Raw genomic sequence first — 18,613 nt, 5'->3', positions numbered from 1 at the left:
GTAGTTCTTATTTTTGAATCATTATCGTTTCGTGCCACAGCCGAGGGCTTTGATTTCGAAATAAGAAATACTTGTCTATTACATAGAGATGTGTACATTGAATAAGAATCTAAGGGTCGTTACGTGCCACAGCCGTGGGCCTTTGGGGACTGATTCAATTGTACGGAATGTTAGGTTAGACTTGACTTAGAATATTGAGTTTATCGTGCCACAGCCGTGACTCAATTATTCAAAAGGCTAAAGTTTGATTAGGGAATAACATAAGATGTAATTGACAAGAGTTGTCTGCCTATTGAACATTACATGGCATTTCGTGCCACAGCCGGGGTTGTGTAATGGAATGTAGGATCTCTATTCCCACTAGCATTATGAATGCTTAATTTTTCACATAGGGGGTTGAATAAATTAGATAAACTAGTGGGAGCCACTTATGAATAAAGACCCAATTCATATAGTGTTTTAAAATGAAATCGAATATTTGCTAAGTGTTGTTATGTGTTTATCATTTACAGATTTACTTTGTACGTTATGTCTTCTGCACTATCACTCAGGAGCATACTAGATGCTCACAAATTGACTGGTCCTAATTATGCTGACTGGCTTCGAAACTTGAGAATTGTTCTCAGGATTGAGAAGCTGGAATACGTGATTGACTCACCTAAGCCTACTGAACCTGTTAGTGATGCACATAATGATGAACATGTTGTATATCGTAAGTGGATAGATGATGCAAATGTTGCTCAATGCATCATGCTAGCTTCCATGAACATTGAGCTACAGAAGCAACATGAGCATATGGATGCTCACACTATCCTCATGCATCTATAAGAGTTGTATGATGTGGCGGGGAGGACAGCTCGATATGAGATGTCGAAGGAGTTGTTTGGTTGTAGGATGTCTGAGGGATCATCTGTGAATGACCATGTACTTAAGATGATCAATTTGATTGAACGTCATGGACAACTTGGTTTTGCCATGGATGGGGAGCTGAGCCAAGACTTGGTCTTGCAATCGCTTCCGAGTTCGTTCTCGCAGTTTGTTGTGAACTTTCACATGAATAAGTTGGATGTTAGCCTGCCTGAACTCCACAACATGTTGAAGACTGCGGAATCGAATTTTCCCCCTAAGAAGAGTTTTGTTCTTCTAATTGGTGAAGGTTCCAATCCTAAGAAAAGGAAGAGGAACTCTTCCAAGAAGAAGAAAGTAGGTGAGAAAATGCCGGTTCCACCAAAAGCTGAAGACCCCGAGAGCAAAGTTGTTTGCTTTCACTGTAACAAGGTGGGGCACTGGAAGAGGAACTGCAAGGTTTACCTTGCAGAATTGAAGAAGAAGGGTAGTGAGACTACCGCTTCTGATTATGTTCATGATAGAAGTGAATATATCATTTCTACTTGGGTATTAGATACCGCCTGTGGTTCTTTGATAAGTGGCATTTTATACCACTTAGAACGTCTTAAAATGGCTTAAATTGGTGTCTTGAAATCAACTATTTTGTGTATTTGATGCATTTTTCTAGTGTTTATGCATTTCAGGGTATTAGTTGCATTTCGGAGGAGGAATCGTCAAGAATAAGCCTTGGCATGTGTTCACCATTGAGAGAGGAAAAGAACGGGCAGATTACGGCGAAGAAACAGAGCAAACCTGGAATTTTTCCAGTAGGGTCCTACGCGCCCGCGCAGCAATGCTGAGCGGCCGCGCAGCAGCCTTGCGCGCCCGCGCAGAAATGTTGAGCGGCCGCGCAGGGTCGGGAAAAAAAAGATGAATTATTTTAGACTTCTACTTCTGTTTGGCTTCCAACTTCTATGTAATCTGAGTTTTATGGGACTATTATATAAGTAGATTTGAGACGTTTTCATGGGGAATAAGAAGGAGATTATGTTTTAGATTGTGTTTTGCGCAAGAAGCGAAGGAGATAGGAAGAAGACCGATTTAGCACACCGCAACGAAGGAGGAAGCATATATTCTTGTGATTCTTGTTTCATTGTAACGTTGGATGCTAGTTTTCTTGCTTTGACTTATTTACTCTTGTGACGTACTCTGTTTTAATATAATTAGTTTAGTTATTATTTTCTTGTGTTGTTATCATGATTTCATATGAACCCATGATGGCGATAAGTTCTATTATGGGCTAATCGTGATCATGGGGTTGCAACAGATTTATTATGGAATTCTTTAGTTAATTGTTTAATACTTTAGTGTGTGATGATTGCATGATATCTAGTATTGGTTGTGCGTATTCGTCTTATGTGCGTCGCGAACATATTAGATAGGGTGTTAATCTCTTGTGAAGCGACGGTGGATCTTGAGATTTAGAACTTGCCATGTTAGCATAGGTTCATGTACGTTGTGCATGATTAGTGGGTAATTCTAACAGTTTTATTTGCCCTATGTAATCAAAAGGAATAACTTGTGCTTAAATCGTTGTGTTGTCAATTTCTGTAGACATATAGGAACTCAACATAATTGATGACTATTCAACTTCTATCTTAATTGTGGATGTTTGGTAGAATGGTATTAGTACAATGAAAGTTGGCTTTTATCAGTTTCGTGTTATTCGATTAATGTCATCACTGTCACATGCTAAAGGTAATAACAATGGCTATAGAAGGAAGTAATAATGAAGTTGTGATCTCATGAGTGTTTTATTATTAATAAATTGAAGTGTTAGTTAAGTGGTTAATTAAGTAGTTAATTATAGTTAATATTTAATCAACAATTTTAAGTGTTGTTATCTTAACATTGAGAAGTAATCATACATTGGTGAGTGAGTTTAATTAGACAATAACTTAGTCTGAGTCTCTGAGGGAACGAACTAGAAAGTATTTTATATTACTTGCGAACGCGTATACTTGCGTGAATATTAGTGCGTGATTTCGCCCTAACAAGTTTTTGGCGCCGCTGCCGGGGACTCGGCGTATTTGTTTAGTTTATGTACTTACCATCATTGGTCATTAGGACTCAGTGATTAGGACGTAGTAGTTAATTACTCTTTTCGGTTGTGTTTCAGGTACTTTAGCAAGCGTTTATGCAAACTCGTTCTCGTGCTCGCAAAAGGACCTTAGATACAGCTGAAGAGAAAGACGAAGTTCTTGATACTCCGGAGAAGTTAGATTTTGAGGATTCGGATTCAGGAACTGAGCAGAAAGAACCAGTAAACATGGGAGATCGTATTGTTCAAGCTGATCCAGCTCTTATGGATTTTTCTCGGCCTAAAATTGATGACATTCAGTCAAGCATCCTTCATCCGGCTATTCAAGCTAACACCTTTGAGATCAAGCCGGGCACTATTCAGATGGTGCAGAATTCTGTTTCTTTTGGAGGAGCGGCAACTGAAGACCCCAACATGCACATAAGGAATTTTGTCGAGATCTGCAGCACTTTTAAGTATAATGGCGTGACTGATGAGGCTATCAAGTTGAGGCTTTTCCCATTCTCACTGAGGGATAAGGCTAAAGACTGGTTACATTCTGAACCAGCCGGGTCCATCACTACGTGGCAAGATCTTGCGCAAAAGTTTCTGGTGAAGTTTTATCCAATGGCAAAGACTGCTGCTATGAGGAGTGCTCTTACTCAGTTTGCGCAGCAGCCTACAGAATCTATGTGCGAGGCTTGGGAACGCTACAAGGAAATGTTGAGAAAATGTATACATCATGGAATGCCGGATTGGATGGTAATCACTGGTTTTTATAATGGTTTGGGGGCCCAATCTCGGCCCATGCTCGATGCAGCAGCTGGAGGCGCCTTATGGGCTAAAAGCTATACTGAGGCGTATAATCTTATCGAGATGATGGCTGCAAATGAGCATCAAAACCCAACTCAGAGGATGACGTCAGGCAAGGTAGCAGGTATTCTGGAAGTTGATGCAGCCACCGCTATTGCAGCCCAGCTCCAAGCGCTATCAATGAAGGTTGATTCTTTGGCTACGTATGGAGTTAATCAAATAGCTATGGTTTGTGAGCTTTGTGCAGGTTCTCATGCTACGGATCAGTGTTCTCTTGTCAACGAATCTGTTCAGTATGTGAATAATTATCAGCGACAACAGCAGCCTGTGCCAGCGACCTATCATCCTAACAACAGAAATCATCCAAATTTCAGCTGGGGGAATAATCAGAATGCTATTTAGCCACCATATCAGCAAGGAGTGAGTAAACAGTTTAACCCACCTGGATTCCAGCAACCACAGCAGTATGCTACAAGGCAATCATATCCTCAACAGGGAAGTGCAGCTGCACCTACTAGTGCTGATTTTGAGGAACTTAAGCTGTTGTGCAAGAGTCAGGCGGTTTCTATCAAGACCTTGGAAAATCAAATCGGTCAATTAGCCAATGCAGTGCTCAATCGTCAACCTGGCACTCTTCCCAGTGACACGGAAGTACCAGGAAGGAAGGAAGCTAAAGAGCAAGTCAAGGCTATTACCTTAAGGTCTGGAAAAGTAGCTGATGCTGAAAAGGCAAAAGAAGTCGAAGCTGAAGTTAGAGATGAAGAATCTAAGCAAAAGGAGAAAGTGGTGGAACCAAAGAAGACTACTGTTGAACACACTCTGCCTGAGGATAATACAGGGGAGAAACAGCTCTATCCTCCACCACCTTTTCCTAAGAGATTGTAGCAACAAAAGCTGGATAGACAGTTCGGGAAGTTTCTGGAGGTGTTCAAGAAACTTCATATCAATATACCTTTCGCTGAGGCTCTGGAACAAATGCCTAGTTATGCGAAGTTTATGAAGACTATTCTTTCAAGGAAGGTGAAACTGGATGACCTTGAAACTGTTGCTCTCACGGAAGAATGCAGCGCGGTTGTGCAACAAAAGTTACCACCAAAACTGAAAGATCCAGGAAGCTTCACCATTCCTTGCACCATTGGCAATCTAACTTTTGACAAGTGCCTTTGTGATTTGGGAGCAAGCATTAATCTGATGCCGTTGTCGATCTTTAAAAAGCTGGATCTGCCTGATCCAAAACCCACATACATGTCGCTACAATTGGCTGACTGTTCCATTACTTACCCAAGGGGTATAGTTGAGGATGTGCTCGTCAAGGTGGATAAGCTCTTCTTCCCTGCTGATTTTGTTATTCTGGATTTTGAGGAAGATAAGAAGATTCCCATAATCTTGGGGAGGCCTTTCTTGGCTACTGGCCGTACCTTGATAGATGTGCAAAAAGGGGAACTTACTATGCGGGTCCAAGATCAGGATGTGACCTTCAACGTATTCAAGGCAATGAAATTCCCTACAGAAGATGAGGAGTGTTTAAAAGTGGATGTGATTGATTCCGCAGTTACTTCGGAACTCGATCACATGCTAATGTCTGATGCATTGGAAAAGGCCTTAGTGGGGGATTTTGATAGCGATGATGAAGATAGCAACGAGCAATTACAATATCTGAACGCTTCTCCATGGAAGTGAAAGCTCGACATACCATTTGAATCTCTTGGTACTTCTGACCTTAAGAATGCTGAAGGGAAGCTCAAACCATCAATAGAGGAAGCACCTACCTTGGAGCTCAAACCATTACCTGAACACTTGAGGTATGCTTTTTTAGGTGATTCATCTACGTTACCTGTTATTATTTTAGCTGACCTTTCAGGTAGTGAGGAAGACAAGCTCTTAAGGATTTTGAGAGAATTCAAATCGGCTATAGGATGGACCATAGCAGACATCAAGGGGATAAGTCCTTCATATTGTATGCATAAAATTCTGTTAGAGGAAGGTAGTAAGCCAACTGTGGAACAGCAGCGAAGACTGAACCCGATCATGAAGGAGGTGGTGAAGAAAGAAATTCTGAAATGTCTAGATGCAGGCATCATTTATCCTATTTCTGACAGCTCGTGGGTGAGCCACGTGCAATGTGTACCTAAGAAAGGAGGTATCACTGTGGTCGCAAATGAAAAGAATGAGCTCATCCCTACTCGAACAGTTACAGGATGAAGAGTATGCATGGATTATAGAAAATTGAACAAAGCCACAAGGAAGGATCACTTCCCTCTCCCATTCATTGATCAAATGCTTGATAGATTGGCGGGACATGAGTATTTTTGTCTTCTGGATGGTTATTCCGGGTATAATCAGATTTGTATTGCACCAGAGGATCAGGAAAAGACTACCTTCACTTGTCCATTTGGCACATTTGCTTTTCGAAGAGTTTCGTTTGGGTTATGTGGCGCCCCGGCCACCTTTCAGAGATGTATGATGGCTATATTCTCTGACATGATTGGAAATAACGTCGAAGTGTTCATGGATGACTTCTCCGTCTTTGGACACTCATATGATGAATGTTTGAATAATCTGCGCGCCGTACTCAAAAGATGCGTGGAAACTAATTTGGTGCTTAATTGGGAGAAATGTCATTTTATGGTGCGTGAAGGCATTATCCTTGGGCATAAGGTCTCTAGCAAAGGTCTGGAGGTGGACAAGGCCAAGGTGGGAGTCATTGAAAATCTTCCCCCACCTAATTCGGTGAAAGGAATTCGTAGTTTTCTCGGTCATGCGGGTTTTTATCGGCGATTCATCAAGGACTTTTCAAAGATATCTAAGCCGTTGTGCAATTTACTTGAGAAAGATGTGCCTTTTAAATTTGATGATGAATGTTTGTCAGCATTCGAGACTCTCAAGGAGAGTTTGATCACGGCACCAGTTATTACAACACTAGATTGGACAGAACCGTTTGAGATGATGTGTGATGCGAGTGACTATGCGGTAGGTGCAGTTCTGGGACAGCGCAAGAAAAATCTCTTCCATGTGGTCTACTATGCGAGTAAGACTTTAAATGGGGCCCAATTGAACTATACCACTACTGAGAAGGAGCTTTTGGCTATAGTCTTTGGCTTTGAGAAATTTCGATCTTATCTGCTTGGTACGAAAGTAACAGTATTCACTGATCATGCAGCTATTCGCTATCTGGTTTCTAAGAAGGATTCAAAGCCGAGACTCATTCGTTGGGTGCTTTTACTTCAAGAATTTGAGTTAGAGATCAAAGATAGAAAAGGTACTGAGAATCAAGTAGCTGACCATCTCTCTAGGTTGGAGAATCCCGATTCTACTTCACAAGATAGGACGTTAATCAATGAATCTTTTCCGGATGAGCAGTTGTTTGCAATTCAGGAGGAAGAACCATGGTTTGCAGATATTATAAACTATCTTGTCAGCAATATAATGCCGCCTAATTTGACATCCGCTCAAAAGAAGAAGTTTCTGCATAAGGTGAAGTGGTATATGTGGGATGAACCATATTTGTTTAGACAGGGAGCTGACCAGATCATCAGGAGATGTATCCCGTTCTGTGAGACGGAGGGGATATTATGAGACTGCCATTCCACGGTTTATGGTGGACACTATGGAGGTGAGAAGACGGTAGCTCGTATTCTGCAAGCAGGTTTTTTCTGGCCTACTTTGTTCAAGGATGCTCATCAGTTTGTTTTAAGGTGTGATCGTTGCCAAAGAGTGGGAAATTTGTCAAGGAAGGATGAGATGCCATTAAATGTGATGCTTGAAGTCGAGGTCTTTGATATATGGGGAATCGATTTCATGGGGCCTTTTATCTCGTCTTGCAATAATCAGTACATCTTGCTGGCAGTCGATTATGTCTCAAAATGGGTCGAAGTTAAAGCTTTACCGACAAATGATGCAAAGGCAGTGCTAAATTTTCTTCATAAGCAAATTTTCACAAGGTTTGGAACGCCTCGGGTAATCATAAGTGATGAAGGATCGCATTTTTGCAACCGTAAGTTCACTTCTATGATGTAGCGTTATAATGTGAATCATCGAGTAGCTACTGCCTATCATCCGCAAACAAATGGTCAAGCGGAAGTGTCTAACAGAGAGATAAAGCGCATTCTAGAGAAGGTTGTTTGTCCGTCAAGGAAGGATTGGTCTTTAAAGCTCGATGAAGCTGTTTGGGCTTACAGAACAGCATACAAAACTCCACTTGGGATGTCACCGTTTCAGTTGGTGTACGGTAAGGGATGTCATCTACCGGCGGAGCTTGAGCATAAGGCCTACTGAGCATTGAAGAAATTGAACCTGGATTTAGATGCAGCTGGTAAGAAAAGAATGCTTCAGCTTAATGAACTTGATGAATTTCAACTTCAAGCGTACGAGAATAACAAAATGTATAAGGAAAAGGTGAAGAGGTGGCACGATAGGAAGCTACATCCTAAGTTATTTGTGCCAGGGCAACAAGTTCTGTTATTCAACTCTCGGCTCCGACTTTTTCCTGGGAAGTTGAAATCAAGGTGGTCTGGACCTTTTATTGTCAAAACTGTGTTTCCACATGGAGCGGTGGAAATTTTTGAGAATGATTCGGACCAAGCATTCAAGGTTAACGGTCAGCGGTTGAAGCACTACTATGGGGACATGGCAAACCGAGAGGTGGTTAGTGCCATTTTGTTGACTACTTGAGAAAGGTACGGAACGTCAAGCTAATGACGAAAAAGAAGCGCTGCGTGGGAGGCAACCCATGAATTGTTGTTACAGCAACCCTTAGAAGTTAATAACCTATTCAAAAACACAAAAAAATCAGAAAAAAGGAGCTGAAATTTATTTTTTCCAGAGACCCTCTGCGCGCCCGCGCAGCTTGCTGCGCGCCCGCGCAGAAATGCTGAGCGGCCGCGCAGGGGTCGAGTTCCAGAAATTTTTTTTACAGTTCAGAAAAAAAAAAAAAAAAAAAAACAAAAACACAAAAACCCATCACAGCCCATAAACCCACGAATTCTTTTCCCATTACCCCATGATTTTATCCCTCAACCCCACTCTTAATCTAATTTAACCTACTCCACACCCTATATATACATACCCCTATCCCACATATCTCCCACAAACTTCCTACACTTAAACCCTCTCATAAACATCAAAAATCAGTTCTTACATACTTTTATTCACAAATCAATGGCACCCAAGAGAGCACGCACTATTGACTGCAGCAGCACAGTTCCTACTGCTGATTCATCAAGGGGTACTGCTGCAAGGCCTCGGTTAACTGACAAAGCTGCGGAGGAGGAGTACACTAGGCTGTTGGGGAAGCCGATTCTGAAGGAGAGGGGGTTTTTACCATCAGGGAGGGATGGTGAGTTATTACCCATGATTGCAGAGAAGGGGTGGATAGCTTTTTGTGAGTCACCCGAAGCAGTACCGATGAGTGTGGTTCGCGAGTTCTACGCGAACGTGAAGGCTGAAAAGAATGGGTTTTCTGTAGTTCGTGGGCTGACGGTTGATTATCATCCTGCGGCGATTCGCCGTGTGCTTGGACAGCGAGAGAGGAAGCCCGAGGAGGAGAACTGGAATGAAAAGACTGCTGAGGATTTTGACTTGGATTTGATTTGTGCGACTCTCTGTCGACCGGGCACAGTTTGGAACCGCAGTCCAGCCAATAATGAGTATCGTCACTTTCCGGCGATCGCCATGAACAGGTATGCCCGTGCATGGAATGCATTTATATGTGCTAATATTTTTCCTTCTTCACATGCACACGAGGTCACAGTTGAGAGAGCACAGTTGTTGTGGGGAATTCTGAATGAGGAATACTATGTGGACCTTGGTGAGTTTATCTACCAAGGAATTCTGAAGTTTTTGAGGGGAGCAAAGCATATGACCATCCCTTATGCATCCACGGTTACGAAGCTATGCCGAGCAGTAGGAGTGAACTGGCCGGCTCATGAGCAGTTGCAGTTGCCAGCAGCTCCGATAGATTCTGGCACTCTGAATGGGATGCAGGAGTGGACCGGTGGTGAGCCTGAGGAGCATGGACTGGGTTATCGTCTTCCAGGAGGGCGTCCAGCACGAGGTGCTACTATGGCTAGGCCAGGGCGTGGTGAGGCTGGTTCTTCGAGAGCTCAGGAGGGTGCTGGGATGGGTGATGCCCAGTATAGGAGGCTTTCACGGTGGATGGATGCCATGTATGAGACGCAGAGCAGGTTTGCTCAGGAGCTCACCCTTGCGTTAGGGACTGCTTTTCGAGGCCTTGGAGCTGATATCCAGTGGCCAGTTTTTGGTGAGGATTCTGCATACCCGCCGCCTGATACTCCATCCACTGAGGGTGATGATGATGATGACTCCGAGTAGGTATACCCTGTGTTTCTTTCTACTACCTTCACTGGGGACAGTGAAGATTTTAAGTTTGGGGGTGGTAGTTAAGGAATATTTTGTGTGTGTCATATAGCTGCATATTCATGATAGTTAGTTCATATAGTTGCATAATTTTTGCCATATAGTTTTTTTTATAGCTTTAGTTGTTTGTCATATCATATAGCTCATGCATATACCATGATCCCTTTTGCAATGATTTATCGACTGAGTTGTGATATTGATGCGAGTGTAGTGATAGCATTAAAGTGTTATTAAGTTGTATAGGTTGATATGCATGCTAGAAGCACTTGTATTTTCACTAAGTCTTAGAGAATGCTTAAGGGCTAGATTGTTGTTATGATCTGATTATTTTCGAGGATAATCTATTTATTATGCTTAGAATTTGATAATAGGTTCTTAGTGGTAAAGGCATGAAAAAGAAAAAAAATGGAGTAAAAATGGAATTTGTTGCTAGTTGTGGCTAGGCGTCAAATGGCTAGTAGCCGGCTTGCATGTTATGCGAGTAGTCTAGGGTTGAGCAAGATGGAGCGAAACGCACTTGCTCAAGAAAAAAAAAAAGAAAAAAATAATGTATATATTTTTCATAATTGATCAAGAGTGGGCTCTTTGGTATTCGAGTTATTAAGTTCTTAGGGGACTTTGTGCCTAGTGACCTAAGGCTTTTAGAGTCTGGGATCCGCTAACCTAACGCTCGTTACATGGATACCATTATATAAGTCTTTTGTGGACCTCACTCATTGCACGGTCAAATAAGCATTTGAGTTGTAAATAAAAAGCACAATTCCGTAGTAAGCTCCAGAGTTCTTGTAGTATTGTATATCACTTTATGCCTAGAATTTTTATTCTTTGTATAATCGTAGGATTGCCTTGAGGATAGTCTAGTCATAGTAATTGGTCTAGTTCCGAAGCATATCTGTTAAGCAGTTGCACACACCACGTTTCTGGCTGTATGTCCGTTTGCATGAGTTTATTGATCTTTAGTGTCTAACTGCATTCGTTGAGACGTGACAATTTGGTTGGTTAATTGTAGTAAGGGGGATCGTTGCATTTTCATATAGATTGCATTCATGCATATTTTTATTTTGTTTTGAGTCTGTGACGCTTGAGGACAAGCATCGATTTAAGTTTGGGGGTGTGATAAGTGGCATTTTATACCACTTAGAACGTCTTAAAATGGCTTAAATTGGTGTCTTGAAATCAAGTATTTTGTGTATTTGATGCATTTTTCTAGTGTTTATGCATTTCAGGGTATTAGTTGCATTTCAGAGGAGGAATCATCAAGAATAAGCCTTGGCATGTGTTCACCATTGAGAGAGGAAAAGAACGGGCAGATTACGGCGAAGAAACGGAGCAAACCTGGAATTTTTCCAGTAGGGTCCTGCGCGCCCGCGCAGAAATGCTGAGCGGCCGCGCAGGGTCGGGAAAAAAAAGATGAATTATTTTAGACTTCTACTTCTGTTTGGCTTCCAACTTCTATGTAATCTGAGTTTTATGGGACTATTATATAAGTAGATTTGAGACGTTTTCATGGGGAATAAGAAGGAGATTATGTTTTAGATTGTGTTTTGCGCAAGAAGCGAAGGAGATAAGGAAGAAGACCGATTTAGCACACCGCAACGAAGGAGGAAGCATATATTCTTGTGATTCTTGTTTTATTGTAACGTTGGATGCTAGTTTTCTTGCTTTGACTTATTTACTCTTGTGACGTACTCTATTTTAATATAATTAGTTTAGTTATTATTTTCTTGTGTTGTTATCATGATTTCATATGAACCCATGATGGCGATAAGTTCTATTATGGGCTAATCGTGATCATGGGGTTGCAACGGATTTATTATGGAATTCTTTAGTTAATTGTTTAATACTTTAGTGTGTGATGATTGCATGATATCTAGTATTGGTTGTGCGTATTCGTCTTATGTGCGTCGCGAACATATAAGATAGGGTGTTAATCTCTTGTGAAGCGACGGTGGATCTTGAGATTTAGAACTTGCCATGCTAGCATAGGTTCATGTACGTTGTGCATGATTAGTGGGTAATTCTAACAGTTTTATTTTCCCTATGTAATCAAAAGGAATAACTTGTGCTTAAATCGTTGTGTTATCAATTTCTGTAGACATATAGGAACTCAACATAATTGATGACTATTCAACTTCTATCTTAATTGTGGATGTTTGGTAGAATGGTATTAGTACAATGAAAGTTGGCTTTTATCAGTTTCGTGTTATTCGATTAATGTCATCACTGTCACATGCTAAAGGTAATAACAATGGCTATAGAAGGAAGTAATAATGAAGTTGTGATCTCATGAGTGTTTTATTATTAATAAATTGAAGTGTTAGTTAAGTGGTTAATTAAGTAGTTAATTATAGTTAATATTTAATCAACAATTTTAAGTGTTGTTATCTTAACATTGAGAAGTAATCATACATTGGTGAGTGAGTTTAATTAGACAATAACTTAGTTTGAGTCTCTGAGGGAACGAACTAGAAAGTATTCTATATTACTTGCGAACGCGTATACTTGCGTGAATATTAGTGCGTGATTTCGCACTAATATTAATTTTAGAGTATTAATTTTGTGGGATATCCTAAAGAGACTTTAGAGTATTAATTTTACACCGATCATCGGGTGTTTGTCTCCAGACATTCTACCTTCTTGGAAAAGGAGTTTATCCTTGAAGGAAACAGGGGGAGCAAAATTGAACTTGATGAAGTTCAAGAAGCACAAACTACTACGGATCAAGTGGAAACACTTGTTCTGACTGAACAAACTTTTGTGGAATAGCCCATTCGTAGGTCAGGGAGAGTGTCTTGCCAACCTGAGAGGTAATATGGCCTTGTCATTGAGAATGACAATGAGTTGTCGATCATTGATGATGACGACCCTGTAACCTATAATGAGGCTATGAGTAGTGTTGACTCAGAGAAATGGCATAGTGCCATGAAATCCAGAATGGAATCTATGTATACGGTATAAAAAAGATAGATTATAGTAGATGGCCAGGTGGAGACCTTTAAGGCCAGACTTATGGCAAAAGGATTCAAACAAAGGCAATGGATTGACTTTGATGAAACCTTTTACCTGTAGCCCTGTTAAAATTAGTTCGGATTTTGCTTGCGAATGTTGCTTACTACGACTATGAGATCTGGCAATTAGCCAGATGGTTTTCTTTCCAAGAGAAATGAAAACCTAGTGTGTAAGCTGCTGTGAACCATATGTGCTTTAAAGTAAGCTTCTCGAAAGATAGAACATTCGTTTTGATGAGACAATCAAAGAGTTTGATTTTATCAAAAACGCAGATGAACCATGCGTCTACAAAAGGGTTAGTGGGAGCGCGATAACATTTCTTATATTGTATTGAATTAGAGTTGACACACATAACAACATAGCAGACCCACTCAAAAAGCTACTTTATGAAAGTCACTTTGATCGTCATAATGACAGGATGGGTATTAGATACCAGAGTGATTGGCTTTAGTACAAGTGGGAGATTGAAAGGAATATGTCCTAAGTCCAATCATGTATGAGGATTTAGGAATAACTTTTATGTAATCTGTTTTGATTTCATTGATATTAATAAAAGACTTGTTTTGTTTTTATTACGGGCTTTATCTATTTAAGTGTTTAAATAAGATATACCATAGTTTAGAGTAAAGCTTTTTATGGATTATGATGAGATCATAATAGTGAGACCTAAAAAGATGATAACTCTAAACTTAAATAGTTCCTGGTCATAGGATTACTAACTGGTAATTAATAATCCGCAAAGATCGGTACATACTATGCTTGCTTCATTATGAAGGATGTCTGTTCTCATAGACATTTGTGTGGTGACACTATAGCTAGTATGTAGGTGCTTATTATAGAATAAGTTCACTGAACATGACTCGCACAACTGAACAACTGATGGAGTTCACTCACGTGTCAGCAGTTGTTCACCTAGTGATAGTTGTACAAGTATCCTTAGACTTGAGGTCATTATAGTCATCTTGTGTACACTGAACTATGCTTTGGTTTAGTTCTTAGTCTCCAGGGACAATTATTAGGGCTCTTCTGGGTATAGGAATTTGTACACGAAGATAGTGTATGATCAATAAAGGATCTACCCCTTCCAGTGAAGGAAGCGAATGTTCAAGGCTGATCCACTTATGCTAGTTCAGGAATCTCTGCCCAGAGTAAATGAAATTAGAAAGGAGTTTCTAATTTGCATAGAACTACGCATAGTAAATGGTAAGCAAGTGATTGAATTAGATAGGCTTGACACGAGATCCATGCCTTGTATTTAATCGGGACATTTTAGGGTAGAAGGAGTTTATTGTACGGTAACTATTCACTGACAGGTTCTTGGTATTCTAAGCAGTGAATTCATATTATCCGGATAGTCGCGATATGCTGAGAAGTATCCCTCACGATGTAGAATAAATATGATTAATTAATTAATCATATTTAATAAATTAGAGAATTTATATAAATAATGATAAAATAGTTTTATTATTATTTATTTCTACTACCGGCTTAATATTGAACCTACAGGGTCACACCATAAAAAGAGAATGATTTAATGGTGGAGGAATTAATTAATAATGGCTAATAATTATTTATTTGTGAAATAAATAATTAATTGGCAAATTTAATAATTGATTAAATGAGATTTAATTGATTATAAATTAATTAAGAAAAGTTCTTAATATTATTAATTAAAGGATTTAATTTTTGGAAATTAAATCAAGAGAGAGAATTATTTCTAAAGTGTTTAGAAAAAGGATTAATGATTAAAAGGTGTTTTAATTATTAATGAGAATAATAAATGGGATAATAATAATAATATTTATGGGAAAATTTCAGCTGAAAATTTTGCCTATAAATACACTATTATAGACCCTATTTTATTCGAACCCACATCAAACCCGAAAACCCAAAAAAGTTTGGAAAACCCAATTCTCTCCACCTCCTTCCTCCTCCTTAACATCGTTTTCTTGGTGGATACCGGTGGAGTGCTTCACACTTGAGGAGCAACTGCTAAGGATCTCTGATCGTTGTCTCCGAATTATTTTAAAAGGTTAGATTCGATCCCTCGAATTTTTATTCACGATTTATATGCTTTTATTTGGATTTTGTATGTGTAAAAGTGTTTTGCCATGCCCCCGCTGCGTTAAAAATCCAACAGATCCATGGTAGTGTGGAGAGCCAGAGCGATCAGACAAGGGTTTCATGTAGCACCGCTTTTGGAGGATTAGCCTAAGTTATGAATGATTAGTTTTAATGACGAGATGATTATCTATGGTAGTACTTTTGGGATATAAGCGATCTGATCAAATGATGTAATTCTCTTTAATGTGTTCAGTAGTTGTACCCTCGAACAAATGGTTATGTATATATTCGTTAATTTCAGTTCTAATCAGTTGTTTGTGATAAGTTCATATTGTTAATTGCACTATTAACACTTAAGAGAGTGTCATGAAGTTTATAGAACTTGAGAATTCATAATTTGCCATCATGCAAGGACAGAATGAGGGAAAGACTTAAGCAAAGTAAGTAAAATAAATATCCAGAGATTCTTAAAATTTTTCCAAGCATTATGCCCCATGAGGAATAAGATTAGGGGCAAACCTTGAATGTGATAATTAGGGAGGTCGTAATTAAGATATAAGGAACCCAGAATATAATGAAGTGGAAAATGAAGATTTTAAATTAAAAGATGACCCCAATTATGGGGAGTAGGAAGAAATATTTAGATTGAGAAAACAGAAGTCGAGCAAGATAGGAAGAACCAGGATGGTACTCCTATTGGGCAATCCATGGACCTGTCTAAAACAAAACTTATACTTTTACCCTAACAACCACCTTGAGGAAACAATGCGGTAGGAAATTCTTTCATGACCTTTAAGTCGCTAAGCTCTCAGAGTTCCAAGGAATAGGTTGACCCAGTCGAGGCAGGAGCCTGGCTAAAGGAAATATAGGAATCATTTGAGGTTCTAAATGATTGACGAATCACAAAAGACTGTTTTTGTCACTTACCCTCCTAAGAGAGAGGCCACCCGCTGGTGAAAGGCGGAAGGCACGGAGCAAGAGATTATAATAAACTGATTAAAGTTCAGTGAAATTTTTTTTCGAGAAAGTAAATCCCAAGGTTATGGAGATAGTGTAAAAGCTTTAAGAGCCAGAACAAAGGCGGACGGATATGATGAGTTATGAGTCTAAGATTGTAAAAGTTGTCAAGATTCATCTGGAGGACAAGAATCCCAGAACGACGTGATGTTTGAAGTCAATGATTAGTGGGTTCGTGAAATTGTTGTAATGGAAATGAAAATAAAAGACTGAGAAGGGCAGGAGTATAAAGGGATATAAAGGAAATAGAGTTGAGAAGTGAAAAGGGAGTTAGGTATGGGAAACCCTAAGAAACCCTTGTAATAAATATAGAGAAGTGTGTCATCATCAGCGCTATGGTGACTGATCATGAGATAAATTCAAGGTTTGAAGGGATAAGCGATACGTATAGTTAATTCCCTTGAAGATTGACAGTATTCGATGAAAATTTGAGATAGATCGATTGATTAATAAGGAAACACGAATGGAATGAGGAGACAAGAAGTAAGAAATTAGAAAAATTGGATGAAGGAAGTGACCTTCAAGAATGTGAAGTGTAAGTAACGCATGTGAAATGATACCCAGAAAGGGAGACGCCAGGTATGAAAGATATCCCAACGTTGAGATGACTGTTGAGATAAATAAAAGAGGTAAATGAGTAGTTAGAACTAAAAGGTTCACGTTGAACACGACCAATATCTTCTAGAACATCCCTGTTATCATTACTGAATCAGGAAAGAAAAGTAGATAACCGTTGTTATCTTTTGGAGGCCATATTGATTGACCTCATTATGAATACATATGTTATTGTGAAATTGGTATAGACTATCGAGGTGGGAATGATTGAATAAGATAATCTATCAAGGATATATGACTTGATTTATCCATGGAAGGATGCAAGTACCTTTTTAAAGGAGGAATTAAGGATAGAACCTCGATAACTTGAGATGAACCATAGAGGAATGCATGAAGGTTGGCATTTCACCTTTAAAAGGGACAGTATGAGTTTTGATAGTATGGAACGAAGGATTAAGGTAACAACAACCTTTAAGAATCAGTGGAGAAATTTTTCAGAAGTATATAGATAATGATTCTGGTATTAATAAATGGTATCTTGATATGCCCTGTATCTAGGGAATACAGGAGGAACGATTCAAGGATAACCTTAGAGGTTTTACAAGGAAAAAGGTAATATTCAAAGTTCTCAAGAATAGAAATTTTGATAAAGGAAATGTGACGTAATTATAATAATGCCAAGTGGGGCATGTGTTAAACCACGAGAAAGTATGGATCGAACCAGTAAAGATCGAAATTGTTCAAGGCAATTAGGACCTAAGATAAAAGATGTTCAAAGTATGATTGAGAGTCAGTCGTGAAATTGATTAACCTCTAAAGACGGAGGCAATAACTTATGGAAAAATGGTGATATTTTTTATTTTTTTTTACTCATCAGATTTTAAGGAAAACATCTTCACATAAGCAGTGATTGAAATGAGGTAGAAAATTTATTTGGAGGTGGTTAAAATGACATTGACTGTAAGGAAATTTTACTATCAGGAAAGGCCAAAGAGGTGGCCGACACTTTAAAGGTAAGAGGATAATTATAGGCGCTTGTGCCAAAGGAATACAGTGATGATGGTAAAAGCTATGAAGGTTGTATTATGGTTTGGAAGATTGACATTCCTTCTGATGACTGTGCAATACCCAACCGTAATAGTAGTTTGGTAAAGGTTTAATTCGTAAAAATCACCATGAGCGGGCTATCTATCTTAGAAGGAACTATCCTGAGAATAATCTAGGACCATGTTTCAAAAAGGACTAAACGAACCTTCGAGTTAAGTCTTCTATTGAAGGTATATGACTAAGAATGGTATTAACCTGCTATCGGTGCTTTGACTGAAACTCTTCTGCAATTTTATATGCTTCATGTCATGTATGTATGTCAGGATCAGGAGTGTTCTTCATGAATTACGAATGGTGATTATGTTAACTCCTTAGAAGAATTCTATACTACATGTATGGACTCCGTATGGTTAGATATTAAGATTTCATGGAAAGTGAATGACGGCAGTAGGTCAGTGGTGGACCATAGTAATGCAGCAATGATTCTGCGAGTAATGAGCTGATTATAACTGTGAGAGTTGTATTGGAATGGATGTTGAAATTGAGTACCACTAATCGTGTCGTGTTGACGTATAAGTTATCTTTGATAGAAAAACTAGGTCGATTATTTACCTTTTGAATATTTATTTTTTCTTATCAATAGAGAGTCGTATTACTATACGAGGAAGGTTGCAGTGCAAGCATAGAATTCTAGTAACGATGATGTCTAGAATGAGATCCCAGATTCGATTTTCGATATCGAGGGAGTTTCAAAGGTGATTGGGTATAAGCTCGAGGAAGAGCATGGGTCCATAGAATGATGGACGGAATAGCAAAAATATTTAG

This window comes from Apium graveolens, chromosome 3 (assembly GCF_009905375.1).
Source record: "Apium graveolens cultivar Ventura chromosome 3, ASM990537v1, whole genome shotgun sequence".
Classification (NCBI taxonomy): Eukaryota; Viridiplantae; Streptophyta; class Magnoliopsida; order Apiales; family Apiaceae; genus Apium; species Apium graveolens.
This window is presented reverse-complemented; position numbering follows the sequence as displayed.